This window comes from Rhinolophus ferrumequinum, chromosome 16 (assembly GCF_004115265.2).
Source record: "Rhinolophus ferrumequinum isolate MPI-CBG mRhiFer1 chromosome 16, mRhiFer1_v1.p, whole genome shotgun sequence".
Lineage (NCBI taxonomy): Eukaryota > Metazoa > Chordata > Mammalia > Chiroptera > Rhinolophidae > Rhinolophus > Rhinolophus ferrumequinum.
Window position 1 is genome coordinate 13,184,125 of NC_046299.1, and position 18,151 is coordinate 13,202,275.

The 18,151-nt window shown below is 42.9% G+C and overlaps 1 pseudogene; it reads left to right on the forward strand.

Moving 5' to 3' along the window:
- Nucleotides 1-517: 517 nt before the first annotated feature.
- The window catches only part of LOC117036315 (mitochondrial import inner membrane translocase subunit Tim29-like), a 42,789-nt pseudogene continuing 25,155 nt past the window's right edge, over nt 518-18,151 (forward strand).

Consider the following 18,151-nt stretch of genomic DNA (forward strand, 5'->3'; position numbering starts at 1 on the left):
GAGACCCGACCCGAGCCTTCTGAAAATTGATGTTTTTTTAAAATAGCTTCAGTTAAATGTATCATATTTGCCCACGAACATTTAGGAGGCAATTCATTTTTAAATAATAAGGGCCGCATGAGGGCTTGCTCAATTAAAATAATAATTTAATTATTTTCAATTGCAATATATGATTGGGGAGGTTTATTTAAGATTTTTTGCTCTACCCTCACTCCCCCACACCCCCATTCTTCCCCTTGTCATCCTTTGAAAATACCGAGTATTCCTGGTGAGTATTCATTTTGCCCTGTTCAAGGGTGGCGCATCAACTTATGTCTCTCTCCAGAATGTTCATTTCACAGATGACTGAAAATAGTGATGCTTGTGGTACTGCAGGTGCTTTGCCCCTTCCAAATGATGGGCAGCTTTAGGAGTTGAGGAACTTGGGTTCTTTTTGTGGTTCAGGTCTCCATAGAAAGCCTGAGTCACATCCAAGGAGTTCCAAGGCCTGGGATGGGTGTTGCTGCGAAGTCTCCCAATGAATGAGGAGCCTGAGACAGTCCCCGGGGCCCCAGGAAAAGCCTGGAAGCACATCCACAAGTGCAGCATTGCCTGTGAATTGGGGAGGAGGCTGAAGTCTCAGGTTTTGGTGAAAATCTCTCTCGACGCCAACCTCTCCTTCCCACTGGACAATCTTGACTGTGGGATGGTGGAGAAGCTGGAGCTTTTGGTACTGCCTTCCGTGAGCACAAAGTATGAGCCTTGTCTTGACTAGTACTTACTTTCTGCTTCCATTCCACAATGTACATACAGAAATAGAAGCAATAGGGAGGATCTGGAGAAGAGAACATAGTTACCGTGTTTTCAGGGGCCCAAAGAGGGAGGGCAGCCATTGCGTTACGTCCTTATAGTTTCTTGCTCCCTGCTCACCCCCTTCTGACAACTGTGAGGACGAGATGTGATTATACAGTAAAGCACGTAGCCCAGCCCTTGGCACATAGTGAACACCCCGGAAATGCTTCCTTTCCTTATAATTCCGGGAGGATGGCCATGACCTGCAAGCCTTCCTTTCGCCAATGTCAGAGCCACAACGCTGACCGACAAGCAAGGTACATTCTCAAGGGTCTACACAGGAATAATGCCTCAGTCTTAAGAAGTTGCTCCAGTACCTACAATAGGTCCTGTGAACTTCTGCCCAGTTATTTCAGAGCCCTTAACAAAGGGATAAAGCAGTTATTAGAGGGGGAGATCCTTATTTCACGGGCAGCACAGCCAGCTGCGCTCTGCATACATGTCTTCACCCATCTTCCCTTCAAGTGGCCCTGCCCACGGGTGCCCATCTCCCAACCTCCCTCTCTCCTTCAGCAGCTGTGAGTGTCGGGGGAGGGAAAAGAAGAGGAGACTGGGGATTTGCCAACCCTTGGCAGGAACCTTTCTATTTCATTTCGTTTAGAGGACTGCTTCCACCAGGTTTTGCAGCTGGGCAAAGAAAAAGGCATAAAGCCCTGTCTCCATGATTAAAAGCAAGGTTCCTCAGCAGGGTTTTCATCAGAATGAAGTTTCCTTCCAAAAGGTGAAGAAGCAACTCTATTATTGTTGGCAATGAGTGTGCGTGTGCTTGTGTGTGTGTAACATAGACAGGCAAATGGGAGGGGAAGGAAGGGGATAAAGTGTTCCCTGCATGAACACAGCAAATTTAAGCACCCATTTACAATCCAGTTCCATACCCAAACACCATGTTACGAGGAGACTTTCTTTGTTTCTCCCCTCTGTGAGCATTTCATTTCCTCAGCCTGCTGGGCAGTTATTTGAAGAGCATTTTCCAAAGAGGATGATACAGCACAATAAATGGCCCAAGGAACTGCTCTGTTCAAACCTAAATCAAAAATCACTATCTGATGGCTATTTGGCCATCTTTGTGAAAGGAGTTCACAGCAGCAGTTACCTACCTCCTTGGCTTCTGATAGTCCCAGGCCACTAACCACGTCAGGATTCAACTGGCTACTGTGCCAACAGATTTAAAGGTGACCAGGGGAAGCCTGACTCACATTGCCACCCCTGGAGAGCCACAGCTTCAGAGAGCACACAGTTTGAACGGGACCCGTGGCCTGACATGCCCAAGCTGGGAGAGTGGGCCAGAAGGGTCTGGCTATCTATGAACATAAGACTGTCTAGTCATCACACATATTAGGGCCCCAAAATGTCTACTCTGAATCATTTAGTTACATCAATAGGTTAAAATAAATGAGCAAATACTCTTACTCTCTTCATACTGTAATATAATTAAAATATCTCAGAATGGACCAAAAATTATATATACTTAGCTGGAGGCATATGTCTGATAAATATTAACTGAGTATACATTGCTGGCTTTTGAAGGCATTCAGTGAAAAAGGAAGACATGGAGAGAGATAATGAACAAATAACTAAGTAATATAATTTCAAATTAAATTACATCTGAATCGTGGCAAGTGCTAAGAAGGAAATTAAGGATAAAGAGAGAGTAACTGGGAGCGATCATTAGCAGCAGGGTGAGAAGACATCTGAGCTGAGTCCTGAAGGATGGGGGAAGCAGTTTTGTGAAGAGGTGGGAAAGCAGGTGTAAGGGCTTGGTTCCTTAAGGACCAGAGAAAAGGCTCCATCCAGTGTGTCTGGCATTCGGTAATCAGAAGGAGGGAGGTGTGAAAAGGAAACACAGAATAAGACAGAAAGGGGTGGGATAGGAGTCAGGGCAGGTAAGCCCTCCAGACAACTGCAAGAATAGATTGAAGGTGAGAGCCCTGTGAAAAGGAACTTTCCAACAGTTCCAGCCATTCAATTGGAAGGGGCTACTTTGTTGGGCACAGAAGTTCCCAGCAACTAAAGCTCATCTCTGCTGTTCCCAAAAATGTGATGCTAGATTCTTTGGGTCTAGAGTTTGGCATCACAATTATCCTTATCACATGTTGTCTTCTTAGATTCAGTCCCTCCCTCCAGCCTGAGGAGCTCTTTTCAAATAAGCACGCCTCCAATGTTTTCATCTGAAAGCCATGGATGACTACAACAGGGCTGAGGATACGACCATCCCCAGCTGGTCACGACACCTGCCCTCCAGAGTAGCTAGAGGTCATTCTTAGGGACACAGTGTAGGGGATTCAGGCCTTCAGGAGATGACTTTAACACATCTGCTATTCCTGAGAGTTTGTGAGGTCCGTGCGAATTCATTACAAAATACAGCAAACATCCTACTGTGAGTGGGTACTGACAGGAACTTGTCTTTATGAAGATTCAGGACGTATATCTGGGGGAAGCAAATTTCTTTTTGTGGTAGTATTTAAGTAAGACAATTTTTATTATAACTCATCAATATTCCTTTTTATGCCAACAAAATACTTCTGAAAGGGTCCCGTATGCACGGTAGCTTTTCTGCATCTGCTTCACCATTTGGCCCCCGGCAGACGTTATGAAATACACTAAGCCATCCATCCACTCATCAGCTAAGGAGAAAGCTGTGTGACAACCATTGTGCACTGGGTCCCTTTTTAATCCAGAAACACTTTTTATTTTTGCTACCATTAGAATGTTCCTATTTAAGGAAGCTAGGCAAAAAAAAAAAAAAAAAAAACCACCAGCATTTCGAAGAACCACTTACCTTAAGCATTGAAGCACAGCAGGCAGAACGAATTCTTTTTTGGAAAATACAGAGCATTCAACAACAGATCGATACGTTTGCACTGTGGCCGCAGTCCACCTCCATTTCCACTGCTGTGACCACCTGGAGCTGGCAGCATTCAGCTTTGGTACCTTGTTCCCCTAAGTGCAGATGCTGAGGAGTTTGTTTTCTTAGTCACAGAACTAGAGATGCGGAATTCATCTCATAATATAAATGGTAATGTTCAAATAACTGTCTCCCGAAAATACAGAAGAGTCAGAGAAGGAAGCTGCGAAGGATGCCCAACAAAATCCACACCTGACCACGACAGTGTAGACACGGCCTGCTTCAGAGGGGACTGCGGCAGCCACCCGGGGTTCTCACCGCCTGTTACAGAAGAAGTCCAACTTCTTCTGTAAGATCCCAGTCCAAAGATCCCAGAAAAAAGGCCTTTGACACAAGGCCTTAGAACCTCGTCCTCTTGTTTTAGATACACCAGGTAAGAAATGGGATGCTTCGGTGTGATTCTGATTCTCATAGCGTCATCCTCGGCTCACTGGCATTAGAATCACATGGGATGGGCGTGGGGGGTGCTTGTTTAAAGTGAAGTCTCTCCCGGCCTCCAGCCCAATCCACTAAATGAGAATCTCTGAGGATGAAACCCAGGAATTTGCTTTATTTGATAAGTGACACCTGCGTCTTGCAGATAGACTCAAGTTTGAGAACTACTGGTATTGGCTTCTCTTGGTCTATTTTTATATTCAAGTAACAAAAAGAATGGCAATTAGCATTTCCTCTATATCAGTCATCACTCTATATACTTCTCTTTATACATTTACTAGTTTGACACTTACACCAACTTTACCAGGAGGATATATTATAATCCCCTTTTTATAGAAGAGTAAACAAAAGCACTGAGAGGTTAAGTAGCTTACCCAATATCACACAGCCAGGCTTCAAACCCAGGCAGAGTCTAGTTTCAGAGGCCACACTCTTCACCTGTGACCAGGCTATTTCATACCATGGCTTCCTGTCATATGCCCACATGCTCCATGTCCATTCCTCTAGCAAACACCTCTTCTTTCATGACTAGGTTAGCATGACTGCCCCTGGGAACCCTTTCCTTACATCCATGAGTTAGAATGCCTCCTTCTACTGCGTGTGAGAGGAGAGCTGGGGACACAGGCAGGTGGCCAAGCTGCAGTCCTGTCTCTCAGCCATACCCCTGACACTGCAACATACACCACTTATTAGCACTGGCCCCAACGCACAGTTCTTAGGTTCATAAAAGTAACCATTGGCCGTAAGATTCACTGGCATTGAATTTACCTGTCAATCAACCTGAAAATTCATGCCAGATTTGTTTTAGATGTGAGGTGAAAGTTCCCCTCGTTACTAATCACAGCAGCTTGGCATGAAAGGCTGACCCAGGCCAAGGGCCAGTGACCTCCTAACACAGGGCCAAGCCTTTCATCATGTTTCCAATGCCCAGGACAGTCTAAGAGTTTGACAGGTGTTTGTTGAATGAATGAATGAATGATGTGTGACTCCGTGTCATTTTCTGTTAGTCGTAGAAACAAGTTTCCTCTCCTAATCAAATCTCCCCTCCCTCCAAAACAGTGGCCCTACTTCGCTATGGAGGGTCATACCTTTGCTTGACAATTGGAAATGTGCTGACCCACGTGATAATGCCTCATATTTATGTAGTGTTTTTACCTGCAGCAGATTGCAAACCTTTGAGCTGTCTGACCCATCCTCCTTATGTATGCAAATCCAGTAGAACGGAGGGAAGGTTAAGGTCACCACATGTGAGCCGCTCAGCCAACCTCAGAGGCAGACTGCCTCACTCACAGGCTGGCCCTGTTCCACCCTGGGGCCCTTCCTGCTCTCTTTACCTCTAGTGCCACTTGCTTCAGTGCACAGCTGTGCGCTCTGGTCATTTATGCGTTTCCTAGTATCTGCTGTATTTTACTCCCCACCAAGTACATTTCCAGTGTGACAATTACTGCATCAGCCACTCCAAGCAAGAGGATTTGAAAGGAGGGCCACTATTTTCCACGAGTACAGTTATTTATGTGCACAAATAATTGTGCACATAATTGGCTAATGGAGAGTGCAATCGGCCACATGTGGGCATAATTAGTCACTTGCCCATCATTTGGAGGGTATAATTAGCAAAGCAGGCAATTTTATATCTGCAGATAATTGTACGTGCAGAAGAGAATGACGGATACGAAATCTCGTCCTTAATTACTTTTCATGTCATTATTTCTAGAAAAGTATTTTAAGATAAAGGTAACCTCCTGATTCCAATTGTCTACTTGGATCAAACTGTCAGAGCCAGTTGTGGGGAGGAGGCAGAGAACAGGACCTAGGAAAGAATAAGCCAGGATCTTGTGTATCAAGTTGAAATCTGATCCTTCTCGCCAGAAAAACCCCAGTAACCAATTACCCTGGACATTACACTGAGGCCCACCTGGTGGCCAGCCATCTGCCTATACAGACAATAAAGCTCAATTTTTATCCCTCTCCACTATTATGTATCATTTTTGCTTTAGCAGTTTTAATGTTTTCCTCACTTTGTGGTTTTATAATCTCAGAAACGCCAGTTGGCTTGGCACAGTAAGTGATTTTGTTCACTGCTGGAAGTGGGTCATTTAAAATGCTTTAACAATACCTTTAACTAGTCTTTCAGCCGGGGATGTACACAGAATAATAAATGGAGAACACGTTTCTTTGTGGTTTTTCCAAAACCTTACATGGCAGAGATTTTACACTCTCTGCTGTGCCCCTGTATTCTGGTTTAAACAGCTCTGCAAAACTTTTCCCACTCTCCCACTCAATCACACAAAAATACACTTGCTAACAGCAGATCCTAAAAATACATGTCACATGCAAGCACAAGGGAAATTATTTTTTAACATGAATTGACTCTTTAGGAATATGCAAGCTGAGTAATTTTTAAAAAGAAACTCCAAATCTCCTATTATACCATCCTTTGTCTCAATCATAGTATCACATTTGGGGGGGGGGGCAGTGTGCACAGTGATTGAGGGGCAGGCTTTTTGACCTGAGAAAAGCCTGTGATGCAGGCTGGGCTCTGCCACTTGCCAAATGCATGACCTTGGATGAGATGTTTAAACTTTCTGACTTGGTTTCCTCATCTGTAAAATGGGTTGCTTTGAAGATTAAATCAAATGCAGGTAAAGTACTTAACACAAAGCTAGGCACATTGTAAGGGCTCAAATAAGTAGTATCTGTAATTAATATTAAGAGCCTCGTCTTTTAATCTACAGCATACCTTATCTGGACTAGTCACATGACACTATATTATCCCTGTACTGGCCTTATTTCCCTACTAAATGGACAGGAATGTTGTCTTATACTTCTTTATAATCCACAGAGCATCATGCCCATAGCAGAGGCTCAGTGACTGGTGATGAATGATGGGCCATAGCATCACATGACATCTCACTCTAACATCCACTGACCTTGAGCACAATGTCACACTTCCTCTAATGGCTTGGGACCTGGCCTCCACCTCTTACTCCATGGTCACACTCATAGATGTAGGAGTCCTTTCTAATCTGTTTTCACCTCTTCATGGCCTCTGCAGTTACTCTTCTTCAGCCACTCCTTAGACTTCAGTGTCCCCCAGGCCTGAGACACCTCAAGATCTGAGTTTTCGTTGACCTTGTTGATTTCACCTTCCTTACCTTCCACCTTGCTGGGGACCCCCTGTGCACATCTCTTCCCAGCTCTGCTTTCAGTGACATCACACTGATAGCTTGAAACCAGTCATGGTGGAGTATGTGTACCCTGAAAATAAGCAAATGCTACAAATTAAGTGCCCAGGAGAGCCAGGTGCTTACCATTTTTCAATACAACATGGCATGTTTCCGTATACCAATATCATAAGCCCTAATCTAACTATTCTACATCATCCCCTATTGATTTCATTTACCTTCCTATTTTGTACCCCAAAGTCAGCTCTTACAATACATGTAATACTACCCTTCTAGTTTCTACTTATGGGTAACTTGAGTGTTTCATTTTCTGATCCCATTTATCCTTCCGCTTACTTATCTCTCAGGACTCCTCATGTGTACCCCACAGTTGATATTCTTAACCTTCAGCTCCTGACACCTGTATTATAGGCAATGTTTGAAATACAATTGGCTACTGTCTCACGTGTATTTCTTGTTCTGACAGTCAACATTACCTCTTTATGGGAGGGAGGGAGGGAAATCATATGCAGGTCTCTTCATGGCTGGCCCATTGGTCCCTTTAGAATTTTTTTAACCCAGTTTTAATACTAATGTAGCCCTTCAAGCAGTGACTTTCGTGTGGCATTTGATGCTTTTTTTCACTCCCTTCAAAATGGAATTCTTTATTGTGCATCACTGCACAGCTCTCTTTATGTGTCTCAGCCTTGAAGTGTTTACCAAAACTGATATAAGCTCTTCCCTGGAAGAAGCAAATCATAAATATTGCCTTTTTTAAAATTAAAAATCTACAGTGAGGTGCTTATCACAAGAGTAATGTATCTCATACTGCGCCTGAGATTGACACTTAGAGTTCCTCTTTCAAATGTTCACTGAATCCAGGCCTGGGGCTGGAGGGAGAAGAAAGGTTACAGGGAGGCAGGAAAGAGGAAGGTATGGAATGAAATGAAAAGGGATTATGACGAAGGCCACTGAGCGCTGCTCTCTGTGCCCGTGACAGGTTTTCATGCGGCTGAGAGACTGCAAACTGAGCTGCGTACATTTGGCGTGTGTGGTCCTTTTGGAAATTTGAGAGATTTTACACAAAAATTGCGATTTCTGGCTCTTCCTGAGAAATCTTCAGTATTGGCCATTCCCTGCATTTCTACATGGGAACACAATTGGCTGGAAATGACTAGCAGCTGCCCCTTTGAAACAGGCACGCACTCTCCAGCTGGAAACAGTCCACCCCCCCACACACCCCCACCCATAATTGTTTTATATCCAGCCAAAAGCACTCATTTATGTTGTCAGCTGGGCCTCTGCAGGCATTTGAGTTTGTGACTTCTAGCCTAAAAGAAGCCCTGGAGTTACCCACAGTTAAAAAATTTCCCTAAGTGACGGTTTATAGGATGTGGTAGAATCTCAGTGTTTTATTCCTCTCTGAACCTCCATAGTGTCGTGTACAAAGAAGGTGCTCAGTTAACGAGAATTACTGGACTCAAACATCCGAGCGCTATAGGCCTTTGGTGGCCTTGCTGAAGCTCAGGTTCACTAGTGCTGCTGGGACATGAGCAGCAGAATGTCACTTCCAACATCCTGGGCTCTGCTCTCCCAGCAGTGGGGGTGAGAGGGGGAGGTCACCTCCAGATGTGTGTATAGGACATAAGCCCTTTCAAGAACTTGAGTTAGAACCAGTGGGTTAGGGAAGCTCCTTTTATGCAACAAATGTATTATTGGATCAAGATTTCAGTGCCTAATAATAATAATAATAATAATAATAATAATAATAATAAACTAGAGCACTACTTAGTTATTTAATCCATATGTTACCACTGTGGGCCTCTGTCTTCTCATTAGAAAGGCCAGAATTCTGTGGTAGAGTGAACATCCTATACAATTGCATCCTGGCTATTCCAGAAGAGGGGTTGGTCAACCAGAGCTCACCCCAGCACCTTCACAGTAAATGCCTTTATCATTAAGCTTCTTACTGACTTTAAATTTTTTTTTTTTAATTTCTACATTCCAATTACAACGATCCACTTTGTATTTCCGGTGTAGAAGGAAGCGGGAGACTGTGAGAATGCTATTTTCTCACCCTCCTGACTTGTTCTTTATAAAACCTCACTGAGGTTGGCTATGGCTGCTCATCTGTGACTGCTCATCTTTCTGAGCTGGTACTTGCAGCCTAGACATAGTAGAAGCAAAAATCCTGCGCAGAGATTAATGAAGACCGTGTTATACCGCCTTCAAAGCATCTGCCTGCACTCAAAGTCATGTACTAGCTCTTATCCTAATTAGAGTGGAACAAAATGGGCGCCTTTCCTTTTTGGTAGGAAATGAAAAACCGAGAAACTGTTTCCTCCCCCCCCCCTTTGATGTAATCTGACACCACTGAGCATACAAAGCATCTCCCATATTGAAATGAAGGATCAAGAGGCCAAGGTGCTAATTGAATTCATATCTCCTCCCCTCCGAGAAGCCAGAAAAACAGAACTAACAAAGCAGCCTCAGTTCTTAGAATTCAAATAACCCAAATGGACCCCTTCTCAAATTAAAAATCCGTTTTAAACATCTGAAACTGTTGCAAATGAGATTTGGTGTTTAATATTGCCATGTAAAAACTTTGTGTGGAAGAAATTCCTCCCCCCGCCCAAGAAAACAAGAATATTATTTTAGCAAATAATGTGTTTATGTCATAACCAATGACATGTGAGGGCTTAATTAAAAACTGCCAGAAGCACTCACATCCAGTCTAAATAAATGAGCAAAAATGGACTTAAGGGTGGCTGGTGAGCTCAGCTGGTTAGAGCATGGTGCTGATAACACCAAGGTTGCTGGTTCGATCCCCACTTGGGCCACTGTGAGTTGTGCCTTCCTTAAAAAAAACCAATAGGACTTCTTAGATAAAGACAGGTATGACACATTTAGATCATTTCAAAGCTCTTGAATCATTGAAACTATAGAAGTGAATTTTAACATTTTTGTTAAATAGTTGTAATACAGAACTGTAACTTTTAAATAAATCTTCAATAGCAGCTACTACTTGTCAAGTACTGTTCCATACCAGATACTATTCTCAACACTTTCCATAAGTTTATTCCTCTGTAAGTCATCAGTATTCCATCTTATATATGGAGAAATAGAGGCTGAGAGAGGCAAAGTCATTTAATAAGTGTAAGTGTCCTTGCTGGGGTTTGAATCCAGATCTACCTACTCCAAAGCCTATGCTTTAAATAATAAAATCATTTAAGATTATAAATTTGACAATAAGCACAGCTTTAACCACATCCTATAAATTAAAAAATTCACTGTTCTTGATATTTTCTAAATTGTCTATTACAGTTTTTATGCCTTCCTTTTCAGACATATCTCTTCAGGTCTTTTTAAAAATGTATGATTAGAAGTTGTTATATTGTAAAATTATTAGCTTTTTTTGTTTGTCATATCTGTATTTCTGAATACTGCCTAAACACTACCTGTTTCATTCTGGATGGGAAAATTAACAGATAAGAGCAGATAATTATGACATGATGGAAGGATGTGAGGTTTAAACAAACTAAGCAATAAAGAAAACAGTAGTGTTTGTGTGGGTAAAGTGCAAAATAAAATAAAAGGTTTTAAAGGAAGTTAATATGGCAAGGTTTTAAGAGTTCCCAGGTTTTCTAGTAGCTCTTAACAGCTGTTTATAAAAATACCAATGCATTTTATGTATTTACTCATGTGTTTAATTGTGAAAAGCAATTCATATCATGCTTCTCCAAAATAACATCTAGTAGGTCCTACATCAAACCCTTGAAAGAACGACAGATTAAATAAAGTCAATGATATTTATCGCCATGGACGCTGATATGAACACCATTGCCTAATTGTACTTTTCTATATGTGTTTTGGTACTTGTCTGTTCACTTTTCTCTCTCTCTCTACTTCCCCAGAGAGCAATTTAAGGAAAGCTACGGTGTTACTTACTTTAGCATCCTCTGTGCCTAGCACAATGCCTAACGTAGAATCAATACTTGGTAAATTCTCATTGAATAAATATAGGCATTGCCTGGAAATCCTCACTGAACATTGGATTGGACCCCAAAAGCTAGTATTGGCCCAGGTCCAGCACAACTTTTCCAAGCCCTTTTAAACACCAAGTGAAACCTAGGGTTCTTAAGACTTTGATTTAGTTTTAAATCCTAGCTCTAGGAAACCTCTCTCTTTCTCCCTCTCTCTCTTTCTCCCTCTCTTTCTCTCTCTCTCTCCCCCCCTCTCAAAGACCTAGCCTTTCCCCAGAATAATCAGCATCCCCCGAGGCAAAAGACAGTAGCCGGGGCCTGACTAATGGTCACACAGTCTGGATATCTCTCAGGCTAAAGACAATATCTTGACCTAAACTATGTTTCAGTTCCTGAACCCTAAGGTAGAATGGCCCCCTGGCTACTTTCCCCTGAGACCTGACAGACAGACACCAGAAAAGATCTCAGAGCTGTCCTCAAAACCTGAACAAATGATTTATTACCCTTCCTCACCTCTGACCAATCCGTCCCCTGCACAACCCCAAACCCCTAACCCCTGGTGTCTGGTGCCTTTGCCCTATATAATCTGTAACCTACATGCCATCAGGGACTCAGGTTTTTAGAACATAAGCTCCCTGCCTCCGAATTGGCCAATTCAATATTAAACTATTTTTTTCTTTCTATGCTGCAACTCCTGCTCGTGCCTTTCTTTGGGCCAGTGCATGTAGGCAAGCAGACTCACGGGAAAACATTGGGGTTCAGGTAACACAATGTCAACCTGCAAAGTGCTTCTGCCTGGAGATGGGTCCATTTCCCTAGCCCTGGCCTGACCTACTTCCCGCTTCCTCCTCTGCTCCATCAATGTCTTAGCAAAACCCATGTAAAAGGATGCATGAATTATGATACCAACTGTCCAGCCACTCTGAAGACATCCTAACTGAGGGGATGCTTGAGCACTGAGTAGGGTGCAAAGTGAGAAGCATGAACTCAAAACTGGGAAGGTAAACAGGGGGCAGTCAATTAAAAAGAGAACTTAAAATATTCCCTTAAATCTGCCAATGAGATTGGAGATCATTAGCAAATCGCAAATCTTTGCTACGTAATTTAGGTGAGAAAACGGAGACAGAGGGTATACAGATTTGCTAAAACCTTTGGGAGAGAGAGAAATTAGAGAGAGAGAGAGAGAGAGAGGTAGCTGGTGGCAAACCAGGGTCAAAGATTTTGTTTATTTTTGTCTTTTGTTTTGTTTTAAATGCTTGCTAACAATACAGAGACAAAATCTGGAGCAGGGGAAGATAGAGCCCCTCACCCTCAGAACTCACATTGAAAGGAGGCCCTAATAATTTAAAAAGTGATCTAAGTCAGCCCCGACATAACCTTCAAAGATTACAAGAAATCAGGAGGAGGAGCCAAGGCCTTCGAGAATGTGACTGTACAACTAAATGTCATTTTGACAGTTTCTTTCTTGGAGGTACATTTAAGATTATTTGAGTTGTCATTTTCTCTAGGAAGACTTCACTTTAATTATACAAATATTGAATATTTTTCAAGATAAAAAAGGTAAAGACTTTGCTTTGAAGTCGTTAGCCTTCAAACACGATTATGTGAAATCCTCATTGGAGAAACAGTGAGAAGTATGGAAATAAGGGCTATCCAGCCTCATAAATAAAGAACCGTGAATGTTAATGGTGCAGTTTCACCGTGAACCTTTCAAAGGGCCAATGGAGAGGCTTTATTATTTCAAATATCACAGATCTGAGGGCTCCCTAAGGGAAATCATGATAAATATTGATAAAATGCCTATACAGACAGCAAGGCAAAAATAAGCCTAAAGTTTGACTTGGCTATTTAAAAAGCTGCCTAACCTTTCATTTAATTGGCTTTTCGTAGCAAACCAGAAAGAAGATCTGAATGCAAAATGTGCTGGTTACCCATGAACAGACTCTGAAATATCTGCTATAAGGGGATTTAAAGAGCAATTGCTTTGCTCTCAGCTTGAATGCAACCAATTGAGGAAAAATTGAATTTTGGTCTGCTAGTGGATTGCGGCAGTGTGTGTGTCTGTGCAGGGGTGGGGGTAGAGGACAGAGGGGAGTCCAAAGAGGTGCAGCTGTGTGATGAGCAGCCTGAAATAGTAGAAACAGCAAGCCATGCGTTTCAATGCCAGCTTTCCCGTTCTGTGGCTGCATGAGTTACCAAACCTTCCTGAACCTCATTTTCTTCATCTGTTAAATGGTTATATTACTATCTAACTTCGAGACTTATGTCAGGATGAGTAGACACCATTCATTCATTCAACAAGCACTTATTGAATATGATATGCCAGGCTCTTTTCCAGGTTCTGGGAATACAGAGAAGTGAACAAAACAGGCTGACATTTTAATGCAGGAAGACAGACAACACAGAAAATGAATAAGTCAATTAAATAGCTTGTGAGCAGAGAAGGAGAAAGTGAAGGAGGTGTGGCAGGCTGAATTGTTCACACATGGCAGCAACAATCTCTCATCCCACAGGCTCTTATTTCCAATGTGACTCTGATCCTTCTCCAATTAAGAGATGGGTTCTTTGTTTCCTCCCCTTAAAACTGGATGGAATTTTATGACTTTTCAACCAACAGTACATACTGTGTTTCCCTCGAAATTAAGACCTAGCCGGACAATCAGCTCTAATGTGTCTTTTGGAGCAAAAATTAATATAAGACCTGGTCTTATTTTACTATAATGTAAGACCGGGTCTTTACTAATAATATAATATAATATAATATAATATAATATAATATAATACATAACACTACACAATACAACATAATACTGGGTCTTATATTAATTTTTGCTCCAAAAGATGCATCAGAGCTGATTGTCTGGCTAGGTCTTATTTTGGGGAAAACACGGTATATATGATGCTATATGAATTACAAGGCTAGATCATAGGAAACAATGCAGCCCCCACCTTACTTGTTGGAATATTCACCTATGAAGCCTGAGCCACCACATAAACAGCCCACGGCCCCGAGGCCACCATGCTGCGAGGTAGTTGAAACTAGCCCCCCTGGGGAGACCACATGGAGGGGCCCCAAAACTACTGCATATTGAGAGAGAGAGAGAGAGAGAGAGAGATGCAGCCAGCTCCAGCTGCTTGAATTCTGCATTGTTCTAGTTCTAGCCCCGATCTGACTACAACCACCTGAGAGATTCCAAAGTCAGACCCCCTCCAACAAAGGCCTTTCAGAATTCCTGACCCCCCAGAGACCAGGAGAAATAAAATGCTTGTTGATGTTTTAATCCAGTAAATTTGGGGGGAGATTTGTTACACAGCAATAGGTAACTGGAGCAGGGGAAAAGAGAGCACAATTTTACAGACGGGAGAGAGAGAATACTTCACTGAGACATTTGATCAACAAATTGGGGGAGTGAGGGGAATTTGAATGGGTGTGTGGGAGTTGCGTTCCCAGGTAAAGAGAGTGTGCCTGAAGTACTCAAAGAGCAGCAAGAGACCTGAGTGTGACTGGAGCAGGTTAAGGGAGGGAGCTAGGAACAGCAAGTGAGGTCAAAGACCAGGTAGTCTGGGGTCTTGCAGGCCATTGTAAAGACCAGTCTACTCTGAGTTGGGAAGCTACTAAATGGTTTTGATCAAAACAATGACAAGATGTGATTTATGCTCTAACAGGAACACTCTGGACGCTCCACTATAAATGGCATCGTGATTATTACTTTCATTACAGCATCTCTATAAAAAGCAAAGATCAGTTCAGTAGGGTTAGGTAATTTATCCTAAATCACTAAGCTACTAATGGAAGAGATGAGACACAAACCCATATTACCTTTTGAAGTCCGAAGAGAATGAGTTTTACAAAAACTTAACACCCTACCGTAACTTTGGGGTTGGAAGTTGGCATCACCTCAGCTCTTGCGCTGACCCCTTTGCAGATGAGGTAAAGCATAGTAGTTATGAGCTTAGACTCTGGAGCCAGACAGAGCTGAAATCCTGGCTTTATCACTTATGAGCTGTGTGACACTGGGTAAGTTACTTAACCTCTCGGTGCCTCAATTTTCTCATCTGCAAAATGAACATATCTGTACCTGCCTTGAGAGGATCCAGTGAAGGTAAACAGACAAGCACCACAGGCACTTAACCCAGGGCCTGGCATATAAGTGTTTAATTATGCCACACTGCTCATGAGCACAGGGATCCAGGGATCCCCAAATTTTGCCCCCCCTCAACTCTGCATTAGAAAAATTACCACCCTACCCTCAAACCTTTATCCCCTGCCCGCTCCACCCACATCCTTCTTCCTTTTTGGATCAAGAGCACTTTTCCTCATGATAGGCTAGTTAGAACTTCTAAACTCACACTCTGGGTCCTGGGGAATTCTACTTTATCCCTCACTGTGATTTTTAACTCCTCCATGACATGACCACTTTGTCAACATCTCCTTAGGAGACCAGGAGACCTTACGGGACTTGGTTTTCGACTACCTCTTCCAGACTTTCCTTCCTCCTGCTTCACAGTAATGACTGCTCTGGGATCGTCCTCACCGACTGCATATTCCACCTGTTCCCCATTCTCTTCTACCACTGGAACCCTCTCCCATCTTCCGGGATGCTTCTAGATCCTGGTTCAGGGTCTTTGTCTCCGTGGTTATTCTGGAGGTCTTACAACATCCCTGTTAATTGTGTCCCCCACACCCTGGGCTCATAGTTTGTCAGACTTCATTTTTTATGACCTTTATCTTGGCTTCCTGTCAGTCATGTCACAAGTGTGACTATGGCACACTTCTCGTGGTTTCTCAGAGCTGCATCACCCCTGTGACTGTATTAGTCTTTCAGGCTGCAGTAACAGAATACCATAGACTAGATGGCTTACAAACAATAGGAATTTATTTCTCACAGTTTTGGAGGCTAAGAAGTCTAAAATCAAGGTGCCTGTAGATTCCGTATCTCATGAAAGCCCACTTCTTGGTTTATGCACTACTGTCTTCTCCCTGTGTCCTTACGTAGTGGAAGGGGCGAAGGAGCTCTCTGGGGTCCCTTATATAAGGGCGCTAATTCCATTCACGAGGCTCTGCCCTCATGACCTAACCTCCTGCTAAATGTCCTATCTCCTAACATCATCACATTGCGGATTAGGTTTCAACACATGAATTCTGGAGGGACACATCAATAGCAGTGATGTATGGGGTAGAGGAAAAAGCACTGGCCTAAGAATCCAAAGCCCTGACATCACTGCCAATGGACTGGGGTGATTTGAGAAAGTTACTCCCCATTCGGAGTCTTACTTTTCTTCACTGAGGAGCTGGGAACCTTAGTCCTTGCTTATCTGTGTGACCATCTAAGCTTTCTGAGCTTTATTCACTTACGAGGTGTGATTAAAAAGTTATAGGAAATGCTGCTGCTGAGTGCCATCCAACAAAATGGCAGGGATCTTCAATACAGGAAGGAGCGCGTCGAACCTTATTAACAGTGTGTGAGAAGTTTCAACTTGTTCGGTGCAGACAGTTGAGCTATGTTGAGAGGTGTGTTTTAAAGTGTGCCATGAATCACGGATCACAAACAACGCATTAACATGAAATGAGCAAACGGTTTCATCCTCCATCACGACAACGCTCTGTGTCACACATCGCTTCTGGTATACAGCAATTTCTGTCAAATGAAAACATTACAGTGTGTCCATCCACCTTATTCACTGGATCTAGCACTGTGCGACTTCTGGCTCTTCCCCAAAGTCAAAATGAACATGAAAGGTAAACGTTTTGAATCGATTTAGGACATCGAGGCAGCCACGACAGCACAATTAAAGACACTCAGGAAGGAGGACTTCCTGAACTGCTTCAGAAAGTGGCAAGAACAATGGGATAAGTGTGTTCAAAGTGAAGGGGAGTATTTTGAGGGAGATTAATGACAATGTGTCTTTTACTGTAATAAATTTTTTTTAAATTAAACATTCACCATATTTTGTGATCACACCTAGTATCTGTAAACTGAGCTGTCTGGAGCGGGATGGTTATTGATGGTTCCTACAAACATGAAAACTTTATGTTCTCCAAGATGGAAGTTCTTTTTTGGATCCCCTCTTTTCCTTCCTGGTCTCCTACTTCCTCACTCTGACTGGAGGAGTTTTTTGTGCTCATTGTGGTCTGCAGTCTTCATCTCTGGCCTTTCTACCCCCTTCCCTATGCTGAGCCATGATGGCCCACTCGAAGTTTCCAGTATCCATACCCTCTCCCTCTGCTTTTTCTCTTGCTATGACCTTAGTAGGGAAACCTCTTGCCCACTTCTCCTCCAAAACAGCTCTGAGTCTTCCTTTACGATGCAGCTTAGGCCACCTCCCTGGAATCCTTTCTGGACACCCTTGTATCCTTCTCTATAACTCCCTCTGTCATAGCCCTTATGCCATGAGATTGTCTATTCAACTCTGAGACCTTGGATGGTATCAAGTGTGGCATGTGGCGCTTGATGAACTGCTACTCAATGAGTGAAGAGATCCCAGCACACCAACAAGGTGCATGTGCCATTAGGTTATGTGCTACAGGGTTTGCATTCTCAAGACCATACTTAACAACTCTATTTCTTCATTTTAAAAGGCATACACTTTCGATGACACATCTCCTTTACCGTGTTTCCCTGAAAATAAGACCTAGCCGGACCATCAGCTCTAATGCGTCTTTTGGAGCAAAAATTGATATAAAACTGGGTCTTATTTTGCTGTAAGACCAGGTGTAATATAATATGATATGATATATGACACCAGGTCTTATGTTAAATTTTGCTCCGAAACACGCATTAGCACTGATGGTCTGGCTAGGTCTTATTTTCAGAGAAACACGGTAGAACACC